Genomic DNA, 15,857 nt, shown 5'->3' on the forward strand with positions numbered 1-15,857 from the left:
CCACATCTGAGGCAGCTTGTCCTGTTGATGTGATGCCTATTATGAAATAGCCTTGCTGGAGAGCTGGGTCTGAACTGCTTTGATCTGCTCAGGGGACAAGCTGGCGCCTAACAATGGCACCTGCCGTGACTCATTCGTCTCCTTGCTCCCAGGTCAGCAAATGGGGATGGGATGGCAGTGATCTTCTGTGAACTGGAGGTGAAAAGCCCTGGGTCCCTCCCAAAAGCTAGATTAATCCTCCTCTGGTTACCTCATCCCCTATCAGCTGTCCGCCTTCCCCCATGATGGAGAAAGCTAGGACCAGCCCAGCCTGGCTGACATGTAGCCAGGGGTCGTGGATGGCCATCAGAGCCACCTGCAGGAAGGATCTTCTCTGCCCTTCTGAGAAGATCCCTCCGAAGACCTAAAACCAACAGCACGAGAGCCATTGGCAATTGTCCAGAACCAGGCTCCAAATCCAGCTAGAGGCTCATGTGGAGAGTCGGAGTCCTGCTGCAGCCAAGCCAGCTAATTCCCCACGAGGACCTTTGGGGTCCCATGGCCCAGGGAACCCCCTTCAGTGAGAGGTTGCAGGCACCGAGGCCTCTCATAGCTCTTTCTGGAGCAGGATTCAACGCAGGTGCCATGACATGCTGGGAATGCGTCCATGTGCATGAGCCTGGCGCGCTCTGGAACGTAGCTCACAAAGACCACACAGGACCCTCTACTGAGTCCAGCAGCGATATCTCCTGCAGCTCACATGCTAGAGGTACGGGCCGTTCAGAACTGCCTCCGTTCCCCACTCCCCACCCCACTGACATTTCCATGAGCCTTACGTATGGTGAAGTAATTCAGGCCAGGGTAGGAGCTCAGTGTCTCTGACCCAAGCTCCAGGGCAGGCGCAGATACTGCTTCCTGACTCATGATGGTGCTAAGCAAACTCCACACCCTTCTTGTTCTTCCACAGGGTGCAGGGATCCAACAAGGATCTGGTCACGCAATAGCTGGGTGTATCCTTCCCAACTCACTGACCCAGTGGCTCCCATCTCGGATACTCAGGTGTCAGCCAGGGAGTCACTGAGCGAAGCCGGATCCCTCGAGACACCATCCGCAATTAACTCAAGGTCCTAGAGGTTTCCTGTTATGCCACCTATCAATGGATCCATGTAACACACACAAACCAGGGCCGTTAGCAAAGCTCCAACCCAGAATCCTCAGCCTCTTGCAGCTGAACACTGTCAGCTGGAAATAAGGAGTAGACTCTGGCCCTGTATCCAGGACACAGCCACTGCCGGGAGACACAGCTCCGCATCTGAGCTGCTGCAATGCACCAGCTGAGAGTCCTTACCTCCCCCACCTTGGCCATATTACTGTAACCAAGGCGCTTGGTGTTCTCGAGCCCCTCCCGGCACCACAGCTCCTTGGCATCTCTGATGTTCAGCCCTTGGGGAGAAAGACACGCAGGTTTGTGAGGTTTGCCATTCTGGTTTCAATGTCTGTCTCCTTCTGTTCCCATTGCTGGGTGCTCACTGGCTGGGGCTTCGCAGCATCCATGCCCCCATGAAATCGCAGGGTCACCACCAGGTGGTTTAGTACCTGGAGGGGGATTTGTCCCATTCATCACAGAAATCAGGTGACCCTTACGGTCATTGTGGTAACTCAGGGGTAACTCAGCCACGCATCACTCATTTCACTCCAATAAACCTGAGCATAAACCCTAAACCTGCTACCTGTCTTGGTCATCTCTCCCATTGAAACCTGCGGAATCATTTGCTGACTCCTTTTAACCAATGGGGTTGAATTATGAAAATCACCTGCACAGAATTAGCATTGACTGGCTCAGTTAAATCTGATGTCACAGTGCACCTCTACCGGCAGCACCAAGTAAATGGGCACAGTGCAGAAACCAAGCTTTGCTCGTGGTTTCTTTTTCCAGTTGTCACCAGAATCAACAACTTTCTTCCCATTGATTCCTGCCTAGAAATTCCCTGAAATTTTGGAATCAATTGGACATAGTCTTCAAAAATTATCGCATTACAGACAGACAAAGGAATGCCATCGAATTGAGCATTAGGCCTCACTGCACTCAGCCAACAATGACTTTAACTCCCTTTTAACTCAGTAATAACGCCCAGCTCACCCAATCAGCATGAAGACTCTCAGGGACTGGTGGTTGAGCATTCTCAACAGGTGGCCAAAAGACAGCCCTCGTCAAGACAGGAGATCACGCTGGTGGAGATCTCGTCAGCGCACTATTCCAGCCCCATGTCTTTGTGAGGGCCTCCTACAATGACAGCTGGAGAACAGCCCCACCTGCCTCAGGAAGAAGAGCAGCAGAGAGAAATGGAAGAAGAGAAGAGAAAAGAAAAGAGAAGACAAGAGGAAGGGAGGAAAAGAGAAGCAAAAATGGACAAATTCCAAACTCCTCAGTGAGTCAAAGATTCCAAGCTCAGAAAAATCAACTCTGACCATCTAGTCTATATAGAACTTCCCTTAAAGTAATTCATGTTTGAATTAGAGCGCATATTTTAGAAAAAAAGCGAATCTTGATTTTAAAAATGCTATTTGTGGAGGATCCATCACAACCCTGGGTGAATTACTTCAAATCCTGACTGTTAAAAATGTTCGCCTTATTTCCAGTCTGAATTTCTCTAGCTTCAACTCGCAGCCATTGCATCTTGTTATACCTTTGTCTGCTCAAGTGAAGAGCCCATTAGCAAATAGTTGTTCTCTTATGCTCATCTTTTAACTTCTCTTTGTTAAGCTAAATAGATTGAGCTCCTTGAACCCATCTTTATAAGGCATGTTTTCTAATCCTTTAATCTTTCTTGTGGTTCTTCTCTGAACTCTCTCAAATTAATCAGCATCTGTCTCAAATTATGGACACCAGAACTGGACACAATATTCCAGTAGTGGTCGCACCAGTGCCCAGTACAGAGATACAGAACCTCTCTACTTCTACCGGAGATTCCGCTATGGATGGGTCCCAGGGTCGCATTTGCCCTTTTGGCCAAAGTGTCTCAGTGGGAGCTCATGGTCAGTTGATCATCCACCATGACCCCAAGTCTTTTTCAGGGTTACTATTTCCCATGATAGAGTTCCCCCGGGACAGAGTCCCCCTCTTCTACATATAGCCTAAATTTTTTGTTCCTAAAGGGAAACTTTACATTTGGACATACTAAAATGTACGTTATTTGCTTGTGCTCAGGTAACTAAGCAATCGAGATGGCTCCATATGAGTGACATGTCCTCTTCATTATTTACCACTACCCCGATCTTTCTGTCATTAGCAGATTTTACAGTGATGATTGTATATTTGCTTCCAAGTCACTGATCAAAATTTTAGGTAGCGTACATGCAAGAACCAAACCCTGCAGGACCCTACTTGAAAGACACCCGTTCGATAATGATTCCTTATTAAAATTATATTTTGAGACCTATTAGGAAGCCCGTTACTAAGGGGCGGAGTCCGAGTTGGGACATTTTTCTGACAACTTTACTTGTGTTTTTCAAGCCTAGCGCTCGGCTGGTAACGTATGGATCAGGCTGAACAGTTTCCAACCTTCACGAGAATCTTACCTTCTACACAGGGGATGTCTGCTTTCTGCAATATCAACACAGAAAGGAGAACATGGCCAAAGAAGCTCCTCCTTCACACTTAGGTGCGTGACCACAAATCCTCTCTTGGTCCTCAAGGACAGAGAGCAAGGAGGAGTCTTGCTGCAGCAGGCTACAGGGGTCTCCGAAGTTTCCCCTGCCCTGAACCACTGTCCTGCCTGGCTGATGTCAAGGGAGCTCTGTGAGGTCACAGCCTCCTCACTGCCTTTGCCCAATTGCCTGAGTTCCTGCCAAAGGCCCTTGTGAAGTCACTGTCACACCCACCTCTCCCTTGCAGGGTTGATGTCTGCCCCGGACAGCCTGGTAGGATGTTTGAGCTGCTCCCCAGATCACCCCACTTGCTCACTATTGATTTTGGGGAGCAAATAGGCTTCCCAGTAAAACAGCAGAGTCTGTTCCTCACCCCACACTGAGTTTTTCATAGATTGTGAGGCCATTAGGTGTCCTAATGAGGCCTCTATTTCACACGCCATGAAATTCCACACTCTTACCCCCATATCAAAACCAATACTGTGTTTTACTAAAACACACATTCCAGAAAGACATCCATTTGTGATGTGAGGCCGTCAAGAAAAACAGAGTCCACCGCTTCCCTTGATAATTTGTTCCACTGGTTAATCTCCCTCACTCCTAGAGTAGGACTGGGCATTTGCTCTATTCAAATGTGTTGTTTGAATGGGCTGACTTATCTTCATCATTATTTACCGTGACAGCAATCTTTGTGCCACCTGCAGATGTTACCAGCTGTGATGTGATATTGACTTCCAGACGGTTGGTGTAAATGCTAAAGACAGTTAGTGGCTGAGAGCCTGTTCACCCCCCAGGCACCACACACATACTCCCTCCTGTAGTACAGGAAAAGGGCATCCAGCCCTCCTTTCATATGGTTTCAAAAACACGCTTGGCAGCAGTTTCATCCATGGAGTTATGAACCAAGCATGGAGGTCCCCTGTTAACAAACACACTTCACATCTAGAGTGTCAACAGACTGCAGTTCTATGCATCTGAGATTCCCACCTTCTAAACTGGTATGAGAAACCCACCTTGATTATCTCTATTTAAAAATTCGGAGACTCTATGGCACAGGGAAATGAAGTGACTTGCTTGTGGTCACACAGTGATTCAATGGAAAAGCCTGGACGAGAACAATGTATTTGTTCTGGTTCACAGACTGGGCCCTGATCTCGTGTATTCCTTGCCTCTTTGTTCTAAATTCAAGTCACAGACTGCGTCACCCTGGTGGACACTCATTAGACTGACTCAATCAGACCCAACCTCTGGATCCAACTTACAACCAAGCCATGTGGGTCAGCCAATGTCCAGCCACTGCTTCAAGCTGTGGGGCTCCTAAGGCCTTGTCCCAGATACACACTTCTTCTCTGGCTCCCTTCCTGGTGATGTGGGACTTTGCAGTCCAGATGTTCTCGGCTCCAGGGGAAAGGTTTCACAGCCTGTTTTTTAAAGTGATGTGCTCTCTAAGATGAGAAAGCCAATCCTATGCCAGGAGCCCCAGGACACAGACCAAAACCCAATGGCTCTCAGAAGTGTTGAGAATGCAGAGAGGGGACTGAGGTCAGGAATTTATTTTTTGCACAGATTTGTGACTCTCTTGTGCTGTCTAAGAGTAAAGTGTGTGTGTGTTTAAGAAGTTACTTTGAGAGCCTGGGGTTCCTCCCTTTAACTGCTCTGTGGTCCCCAAGGGGCTAAACCGGAAAGGGAAGTGAGCAGAGGTGAAGGGGGAATCTGGAAAAATGTGGAAAGTGGATGGAGAGGTGTGGGACATCTCAGCACTGGTTCAGGGCCCATCTCCTAGACAGACAGTCCCAGTTGTCCCCCTCCCATCTCCTCATCTGATCTGTCTCTCCCCCCAATCCTGGCCTCCTGTGCCAATCTCACTCCCTAGGCTCCTCATCCAATCACAATACTCATGAATCTCCAGCCCCAGCTCCTGCTTTCAATCTCTTTGCCCAGCCAGTCCCAGTTCTCCTGAACCCCAGCTCTTCATCAGATCCATCTCCCATTCCCCCTCACTTCCTTCCACCCACCCCACTGGTTCTCACTCCCCACCTCCTCTCTGGCTGCAAGTCTCCTTGCTCACTCAGACATATTCTCTGCCCTCCCCTCACCTCCAAATGCCAGTTTCTTTCACCTCCTGCCAGCTTCCAGCATCCCTTAGGCTCTTTCTCCCAATCTACTCACCCCTGTCCCCTAGTCTCTGCATTTGAATCTAGCGCTTCCTCCTATTCTGGGCCCAGCAGGGAGGGGGGCATTGAGAGCACAGGAGAGACAGGCTCTCTGCTCTCAGTTCAGGTACCTGGACTGAGCACAGACCGCAGCAGCTGAGAGCTGCAATTACAGGGAAAGTCCTGCTCAGCCCCAGGCTGGAGCATGCCAGTGCAGACACAATTGTCAGGGCGAACGGAGCTGCTAACGTCAAAGAAGTCTCTATTTTGACTTCTTTGAGGTTAGCAGCTCCATTCTCCCTGACTTTTCAAAGACTTCTCGTTTGGTCAATTTAGGTAGATTTTCAGAGACAGCAGAAGGTGCATCCCTGGTACAAAGGCCACCTCCTTGGGAAATTTCAAGTCCCTGTTCCAAAACCTGGGGGCGCTAGAGCTTTTAAAAGACAACGGCACCTGAAATGTTGAGCATTGGCTAAGCACTGTTTTCATAAACTCATAGACTTTAAAGCCAGAAAGCACCATCGTGATCTTCCAGTCACCCTCCTGTAACAGACCCATAAGATGTGGCCTAGCCTCGTTCTCAACAACAACTGAATTATGTTGACTGAATGTTTCAGGAAATATTCAGCATCAGGGCAGACACCCAGCATGGGAAATTTCAGCCCAGCCAGTTACAGTTTGACAATGTTATAAGCAACTGAAAACAAAGGCTTATTGTGGGAAGCACTGGGCAACCTTAATAACAGGCAGTGTTGGCAGCGCCCCCTATAATGTGAGGCACTCACAGCTGGCTGGAGCGATGGGATATCAGTCAGGGCCAGCAAAGGTCAGGATGTCAGAAATCGTCCTGATTTGAATTCACACGCCAGAAATCATCTTTGCAGGGTCCCGCAGCCCCTCCCCTACTTCAAAAACAACTTTTGACAGCTAGCTCAGGGGCCTGACCCCACCAGGCGCTTTCTTTGATCCAGTCATGAAGGAGCATCTACGTACAATAACTGATCATGAAACACAGGTTCGTTACTTAGGAAAAAATAGGCAGAATGAACTGATTCAAATCCTAGCAAATGCCGTTAAAAAGAAAATTACAGAAGCTGCCCATTCTGCAAAATACTTTTCAATAATACTGGACTGTACTCCAGATGTGAGTCATGTTGAACAAATGACGATGATCATTCGTTTTGTGGATATGGAAAAGTCTGCAGATGAAGATAATATTGAAGTGCTCATAAAGGAACATTTCTTGGGGTTCGTATCACTGAAGGAGATGACTGGAGCATTTATGACAAACTATTCTACAAGAGATTGAAACAATGTCATTATCTGTTGAAAATTTACGTGGTCAAGGCTATGATAATGGGAGTAATATGAAGGATAAAGACAATGGTGTGCAAAGGAGAATGATGGAAATCAATCCTAGGGCATTTTTCGTTCCTTGCAGCGCGCATTCTCTGAATTTGTTTGTCAATGATGCTGCTAGATGCTGTTTGGAGTCAAGCAGTTTCTTTGACCTGGTGCAAGGTGTTTATGTGTTTTTCTCAGGCTCAACACGCCGTTGGGAGATTCTGACTCGCCATGTGAATTCTCTAACTGTGAAACCACTTAGTCAGACAAGATGGGAGAGTTGCATCGATGCTTTGAAGCCTCCTCACTATGAACTTGGAAACATTTATGATGCCCTAATTGAAATTTCTGATGATACTACCTTTACTGGATCATCTGGCAATATGGCACGTTCAGATGCAGAAGCTCCTGAAAATGGCCTTTCCAAAGTCAAAATTTGTGACTTCACTCATTTTGTGGTATAATATCCCTTTCGAGATTAACCTCACTTGTAAGCAGCTTCAGGAAAAGAACTTGAACATACATTCTGCTCTTCAAAAACTGCAGCAAACTCAAAATATTCTGGAGGAATTCAGAAGTGATGAAGGGCTCGAAAGAACACTGGTAGATTCTCTCAAGCTTGCTGAAGAAATAGACTTTCCAACAGACTTTGAACCAGAGCCAGTTCGCATTCGGCAAAAGAAACAGCAGTTTTCATATGAATGACAAGACACACCTATTCAGAACCCAAAACAAAGGTTCAATATGCATTTCTCTTTGCAGTCCTTGATACTGCTATTCACTCGGTTGGTGAAAGATGTCAACAGATGCAGCAGCTAGAGTCAATATTTGGCTTTCTAGATGATATCCACAGCTTGCAAAAGAAAACAGCAAAACAGGTAAGAGACTTTGGTATAAAACTGGAGTCGGCATTGACTCCTGAAAATTCTAAAGACATTGATGCTACAGATTTGTGTAGTGAGCCTGAGACTTTTTCAAGACGACTTAAGAAACATTCCACTCCTGAAGAAGTACTGAAGTTTGTTTGTGAAAACAGACTCTCAGCCAGTTTTCCAAACATTTTTATAGCTCTATGCATTCTTTCAACTTTGCCAGTTTCCGTAGCTGGTGGGAAACGTAGCTTGTCAAAGTTAAAATTGATAAAAACATATTGGCGTTCAACAATGGTGCAAGAGAGACTTGTTGGACTTGCCACAATGTCAATAGAGCATGAACTAGCTGGAAAACTCGATCTAAGAGAACGAGTGACTGAATTTTCAAAACTTAAAGCAAAAAAAGTCATGTTTTAAGAGCACAGCGTGTTTTTTATTAAGAGTGTTTTGTAAATACAAGTTGAAGTTCATTGAAGAGTTTTCTTATGTCTTTCCATATTGGATGTGGTGGTAATGGCAGTTAAAGCAGGATAGTGTAATGGATGATTTTGGATTTGGAATAATAAAAATTATAATTAACATTTTAAATGCATTTTTATTTGAAATCAACTGAAATATCACCTCACTGTTGTGTACAGATCTATTCTGAAAAGTCGTGTCTCTATTTTATTTGATCTCAGAAACATTGGTTGGACAGACGGATGGATGGACAAACCGAATAATTAAGCCTCTGTTTTAAAAAAAACGCTTAAAAAACATTAAAAGGAAAAAAGGGGCAAAATGTTTCCCAGTTTACCAAAAACCTCAGTCTCGACCTTCCCTTGCGGTTTGGGCCTGGGGCACTGTCATAAATATAAAGGGAAGGGTAAACCCCTTTAAAATCCCTCCTGGCCAGAGGAAAAATCCTCTCACCTGTAAAGGGTTAAGAAGCTAAAGGTAACCTCACTGGCACCTGACCAAAATGACCAACGAGGAGACAAGATACTTTCAAAAGCTGGGAGGAGAGAGAAAAACAAAGGGTCTGGGTCCATCTGTGTGATGCTTTTGCCGGAGACAGAACAGGAATGGAGTCTTAGAATTTAGTAAGTAATCTAGCTAGGTATGTGTTTGATTATGATTTCTTTAAGTGGCTGAGAAAAGAACTGTGCTGAATAGAATGAATATTCCTATCTGTGTGTCTTTTTTGTAACTTAAGGTTTTGCCTAGAGGGATTCTCTATGTTTTGAATCTAATTACCCTGCAAGGTATCTATTATCCTGATTTTACAGAAGTGATTCCTTTACTTCTATTAAAAGTCTTCTTGTAAGAAAACTGAATGCTTTTTCATTGTTCTCAGATCCAAGGGTTTGGGTCTGTGGTCACCTATGCAAATTGGTGAGGATTTTTACTAAACCTTCCCCAGGAAGTGGGGTGCAAGGGTTGGGAGGATTTGGGGGGGAAAGACGTGTCCAAACTACGTTTTTTCAGGAAGCCAGATAAAATTTGGTGGTGGCGTGGAAGTCCAAGGGTAAAATAGTTTGTACCTTGGGGAAGTTTTAACCTAAGCTGGTAAAAGTAAGCTTTAGGAGGTTTTCATGCAGGTCCCCACATCTGTACCCTAGAGTTCAGAGTGGGGAAGGAACCTTGACAGGCACTGATTGCATCTTCGCCTGGGGCACCAGTTGCTGGCAGCTAGTCTAGGGCCGCCCCTGAGAGCAGGGGGTATTGGTTCCAAACTGTCACTTTGTTCAGTGGCTGGTAGTCTACATGGAGGCATAGAGTCCCACCTTTCTTCTTCCCAAAAAGGGCCAGGGCACCTGTGGGAAACCTGTTGGAAATGCTTAGTAGCAAATAAACCCTTTCTACCAGTTTTCATGGTTTTACACAGGGAGAGCCACTAGGTCTTTGGACATTGCGTAAACATGGCCAAAGGGAACTTTTAGACTAGGTTGTAGGAAACCCTTACATTTTCAGTCATCTCCATTCAACCACTCTGGTAGGGGCACCATAGGGCCAGGCACAAGTAATAAGACTACGGTTCACACCTGGTGTGATATGTTCCCTTTTGTATACAGGCCACCGAGATCAGACTCCATAGACAAACCAGAATGAGAACTGGAGCCAGAGTCCAGGTGCAGGCCAGAGGTGAAAGCCGGGTAGTCAGAGTCCAAAGATAAGCCAAGTTGATATCAGGCCAGAGTCCAGATACAGGTGGAAGGTCAAAGCTGGGTAGTCAGAATCCAAGGACTGGGGAGGATCAGGAGGAGGAGACAAGGCTGGAGTGGGTCAGTGGCGGGGCTGGAGCGAGGAAAGAATAGGGCAAGCACAATGCTAAGCCAGAGTTGTTAGACAACATCTAGAGCCAAGGGTCACGCCAAGGTCATCAGCAAGAGACCGGAGCTGAGGGTCAATCTTGAGTCAATAGCTGGGAACCGGAGGGTAGGGCAGAGCCATGCACGCAGGCAGGAACCAGGAACAAAATGGGCACTGTGTCAGCATCAGGGCAGGGGGTCTGCCTTGTTGCCCAGATGACTTACAGGTACCCCCAGGCACTGCCCACCTGGAGCCCTAGAGACCTGGGTTCAAATCCCACACATCCCCTTGTCTCTCTTCCGAGGAATAAAAGGAGGACAGCAGGATGACAAAGATGTCTCTGTCCTGGCACTTTAATCCTTGCCCTTAGCAATTCTTCCTCCAGGGCCTGGTACCCAACAGGGTATGGAACAGCCAAATTGCAATGAATGGGAGCCAGGCGCCCAGACAGGGTCCAGGCAGCAGAGCACAGAACGAGGAGGAAAGGAGAGGATCTGCCAAGGATGGGAAACACTACCCCCTCTGGAGGGAAGGGGCCCTCCCTGCCATTTTCTTAACCCCCGGGCCTGTTCCCAGCTCTGCTCACCCCTCCCCTATTCTCAGCAGTTCCACCAAACCAAGGGACTAGGTCAAAACCACAGGCCACTCCTGCTCCTGCAACAGAGAAGTAGGATGGTGACCTACCCGGAAGTGAGCGGTGTCCTTCCCTGGGCGCATGGTAAAAACACTGCACAGGACAGCTCGCAGGAGGCCTGATTCCAGCTCCAGGTCCAGTTTGCTGGCAGGAAAGAGGAGCCTCGATTCGACTTTGCAGCACCAGTGTGGCGCTGGCATCACCATGGACATGAAACATGAGGGAAATAGGCACCGGCCAGAAAAAATGGAAATGGAGGTGACAACGAGACTAGTGACCTGGCTGAAGTCACAGAGCCAGACACTGGCAGGGCTGCACTAGGGCCCATTCCCCTGATCTCACCACTGGACCCTGCTGCCCCTGTTATCTCTGCCCCCGCCCCCCGGTGATCCTCTCCCTAAGGCCACTGTAATGTCACTGGCGTAAAATCAACCACACAGCCAGGAAAGAGTGAACGTTCCCGCCTCCTCGGCCGGAGGATGAGAACAGCCACAAATAACCTAGGAGTGGGGGGATCCGTGAGTCCCAGGTCTCAGCCTGACCAGCACCAGGGTTAGAGAAACTGGACGGGAGGGTTCTCGTACCTGGAGGTGGCAAACCGTGGCCATAGAGCTGGAGAGGATGGAGCTTGACACAGAGCCCAGCGGAAGGTATTCAATCAGCTCCTGGGAGACCCAAAGGAGACAAAACAGCAGGTGGATTCTGGCTCTGATTACCCACAGGCACTTCCCAGAGAGGAGGCCAAAGTGCACTGCAGACACAGCCAGCATATCCCCCCGCACACACACATATCCAGCTTCCCAGTATTCAGCCCCAGGAATCCCTATCCTCTGCTGCCGCCTCCAGCCCCACCATCTCCCCACACTGGTGCAGGGGAGGCTTCTCTTCATCCCACGACTAGCCCCCTCCCCCAAGGGGCTGGGCACGGGTCTCGCTCACAATGCTCTCCACAAGGGACGCTTTGGAGCAGTGCGGCCGCAGGGTGTCCTGCCCCTGCTTTTGTGCAGGGAAGCACAGAGTGGGGATTGCGTGCAGGAAGCGGAGCTGCTTGGCCCTGTCCTGCACCCACTAGGAGTGGGGTTGCAGGAGAGAGAGAGCCTGTTAGGTAGGGACCTCCCCACCCCAACCAAACTGGCTCCAGGGCCCAGGTCCTCCATGGGTTGGATAGGAAAAGCCCAAAACCACAGGGTCCTCCTGCACAGGCAGGATTTGTAACTGGGACAGTGTCTGTGGGGAGCGGAGACCCTGCCCTGCGTGGGACAAACACCCCCTCTTGAGGGTCCCAGATAACATGGGAGAAATGCGAGGCAGAAAAGGAGAGAGGGTGACTTCTGCTGCTGCCGAGGGGAAGGACGGGGTGCAGTGGAGAGAGAAGGCTTAATGTGCCCCCCTCCTCTGTAAGGAACCCCAGGGCAGAAGGGGCCTCACCCTGCCCCTCCCAGAGATGCCCTCAGCTCCATCAGTTTCAGGGCACCATGGCAGTCAGGCCACCCCCGCAACATCATCAGGGGTCCAGGAGGCTGGAGCTCCCCTAACTCCACCTAGAATGCCCTGCACCAGGCATGGCTGTGCCACACCCATTGGTGTCAGTGGGGCTCACGTAGCTGAGGACTGACAACTTAGTGAACCAATGGCACAGGGTGTTACTAGCCTCCCTACCCCAGTCACTCTCCCTTTCCCTTGGGTCTCCCCTCACCAGTACTGTGGGAGCCTCCAGCCTCAGGGCTCTCACTCCTCGGAGGTGCTGCTGGCCCCTTGGGTGTAGGTGGAGCTGCTGGTGCTAGAGCAGGTGTCAAGGTTCCTCCCCCACTCTGAACTCTAGGGTACAGATGTGGGGACCTGCATGAAAACCTCCTAAGCTTACTTTCACCAGCTTAGGTTAAAACTTCCCCAAGGTACAAATTAATTTTATCCTTTGTCCCTGGATCTCCACTGCCACCACCAAACTCTAACTGGGTTTACTGGGAAATGTAGTTTGGACACCTCTTTCCCCCCAAAATCCTCCCAACCCTTGCACCCCACTTCCTGGGGAGGTTTGGTAAAAATCCTCACCAATTTGCATAGGTGACCACAGACCCAAACCCTTGGGTCTGAGAACAATGAAAAAGCATTCAGTTTTCTTACCAGAAGACTTTTAATAGAAGTAAAGAAATCACCTCTGTAAAATCAGGATGGTAGATACCTTAGAGGGTAATTAGATTCAAAACATAGAGAATCCCTCTAGGCAAAACCTTAAGTTACAGAAAAGACACACAGACATGAATAGTCATTCTATTCAGCACAGTTCTTTTCTCAGCCATTTAAAGAAATCATAATCTAACACATACCTAGCTAGATTACTAACTAAGTTCTAAGACTCCATTTCTGTTCTGTCTCCGGCAAAAGCAGCACACAGACAGACACAGACCCTTTGTTTTTCTCCCTCCTCCCAGCTTTTGAAAATATCTTGTCTCCTCATTGGTCATTTTGGTCAGGTGCCAGCGAGGTTACCTTTAGCTTCTTAACCCTTTACACGTGAGAGGATTTTTCTTCTGGCCAGGAGGGATTTTAAAGGGGTTTACCCTTCCCTTTATATTTATGACAGCAGGGGTCGCCCATCTCCTCCCCTAGGCAGACTGGGGCCTCTTCAGTGGCCAGGCAGGGGGGTGGCTTCTCCTGGGCCCTGGCGCTGGGCTCCTGGATCTTCTGCTTCCTGGAGAGGAAGCCACAGAGCCGCCTTGCTTGGCTTCTGTCCCGTCCTCGCTGCCTCCCACACAGATACACCCTGGGCCACCTCCATTTTGCCCCAGAAGATGCCTCAGGGCCTCCTCTGGGAGCTGGTGTCTCCCTCCTCCTGAATGCCAGGCAGATCCACCGCTTGGCCTGGCCACAAGCTACTTCCCCTCCAGTGGGGACAGAGGGGCTGCTCTCCTCCTGGGGAAGCTGGCAGCTGCTTCCCACTGGCTCTGGAGCGAGCTGCACAGCCTTCTTCTGCAGCATTTCCCTGAGCCTCTCCATCATCGGCCTGAGCCTCTCCATCCTGGAACTGAGTGGGGAGAAGCCATGAGTCTGGGGTCAAGGCAGGCTCTCACTAACGGGCCTGTCTGCTCTGTCCCCCTGTTTCTCCCCCCTCACTGCACGCCCCACCACGGGGCACAGGGACTACAATCTACACACGCTGGCAGCAGCTCACAGCACAGGCTGCTCCCAAAGCTCCCTGTCCCTACTGAGGCACTGTGACACAGGGGGAGTCTCATCTGTTCAGAGCAGTGGGTTTTCAGTCTGTTTGGACAAGCAGCTCCCTCCTCCCGCCCAGGCTACATGCCCTCTCTGGCTAGAGAAAGACCAGAACCCGCGAAGGAGTCTGAGTTTGCCCTGGGAACTTGTCCCCAGCTAAACTTCACAAGGTCCCAATCATATGAGGTATGAGTCCCCCTCAGTTCCCACTGAGTTCAGTGCAGTAGTGGGTGTTCAGCAGCTACCGGGGTCTGACCCCCCAGAGACTCCTACAAGGGAAGGGCTGGGAGCCCTATTGCTGGGCTGGAGATGGCTCTGGAGAACACCCTGCAAGAAACATGCTGCCCAGGCCCAGAGCGAAGGGCTGCAGGGGGCTGTGTTAGCCAATCTCACTGGGAGGAGATCCCCCCTCCTCCTCCCACCATTTCTGCCTCTCCCCAAGCAGAACGGGAAAGCCTCTGAGGAAATGCTACCTGCCACTCACTAGGTCTAGATGGCGCAGTGCTGGGTGGCAGATGCTCCGAGTTGATCTATTCCTGGCCCTCTTCCTCGCTCTCCCGCACCAAGGTGGGCTGAAAAGGGAGCTGCACAATGCCCTGCCAGCAGGGAGACCGACAGTGGCTGTGAAAACAAAATCATGTTTTATTGCCAAACGATGGATAAACTCAGGCTAGCAGCCGGGGTCCAGAACACTGACATACTGTGGGCAGGACGCCTCCCATCTCAAGGTCTCCTAGCACCTCACACACATTCCTGAAGCCTGACAAGCCAAGGGCTGTAGGGGAGGGACTCCAACCACACTGACAGAAAACTGTGGCCTGGGCAGGGGAAGCCACTGCCTCAGGGTCACACTGGGAGTCAGTGACAGAGCCAGGGATGGAGCCCAGGAGCCCTGTGTCAGGCCCCTACACTAACCACTAGAGGAACGTTCTTTTCCAGAGCTGGCAATTGCAAGTAGGACCCTGTTCCCAGTCTCCCTGGCTCTGAGAGGGAGTGTGACCGGCTGGAGAGACTGAGGCAGGGGATTGAGGGTCAGGACTCCTGGCTTTCAGTGGCCATTTTCCTATTGACTTATGGGACCTCGGGCAAGCCATTCCCCCGCTCTGTGTTTCAGTCCCCAGCAGTAAAATGAGGATCTAATACTTACTCACTATTGTAAAGTGCTGAGATTTACCCAGGAAAAGTCGTTCTGTAAGTGCTATGCAGCACTGGACCCTCATCGGTCAGACCCAAATTCCTAGAGTTTAGATCTGGGCTTTCAGTTCAATCCTGTACGGAGTGAGGAGCCCAGCCCTAGACCTTGGATTGAGGATCAGCCCTTCTTGGGGTGGGAATTGAGCTAGGAGGCTTTTCTGTCCCTTGCCAGGTGGATTAACAATAGAGGGTTTTTAAAATATGAACCGGGTTTTTCAAATTAAACTCACCATGGGCTTTTTCATTAAAAATAAACCTGCTTCGAATTCAGTTTGAATTTGACAATCTATGTTAAGGCCTAAATTTGTTATCATCTCTTAAAATAATTTCAAGAGACTAGAAAGAAATCCATCTTAAGTAGTACATGTTTACTGCCAAGTTTTAAGGAGAGTCAAATGACTGAAGCACCCGGAACCAGAGTTCGTGGAAGTGCAAGAACAGCTTTAGACAGCATTAGCCCTTCCTGTGAAAGTGCAGAAGGAATAGTTTCTTCCTTTCAGTTTATTCATCTAGTTCAGTTCAATG

Source organism: Lepidochelys kempii, chromosome 2, assembly GCF_965140285.1.
Source record: "Lepidochelys kempii isolate rLepKem1 chromosome 2, rLepKem1.hap1, whole genome shotgun sequence".
Lineage (NCBI taxonomy): Eukaryota > Metazoa > Chordata > Testudines > Cheloniidae > Lepidochelys > Lepidochelys kempii.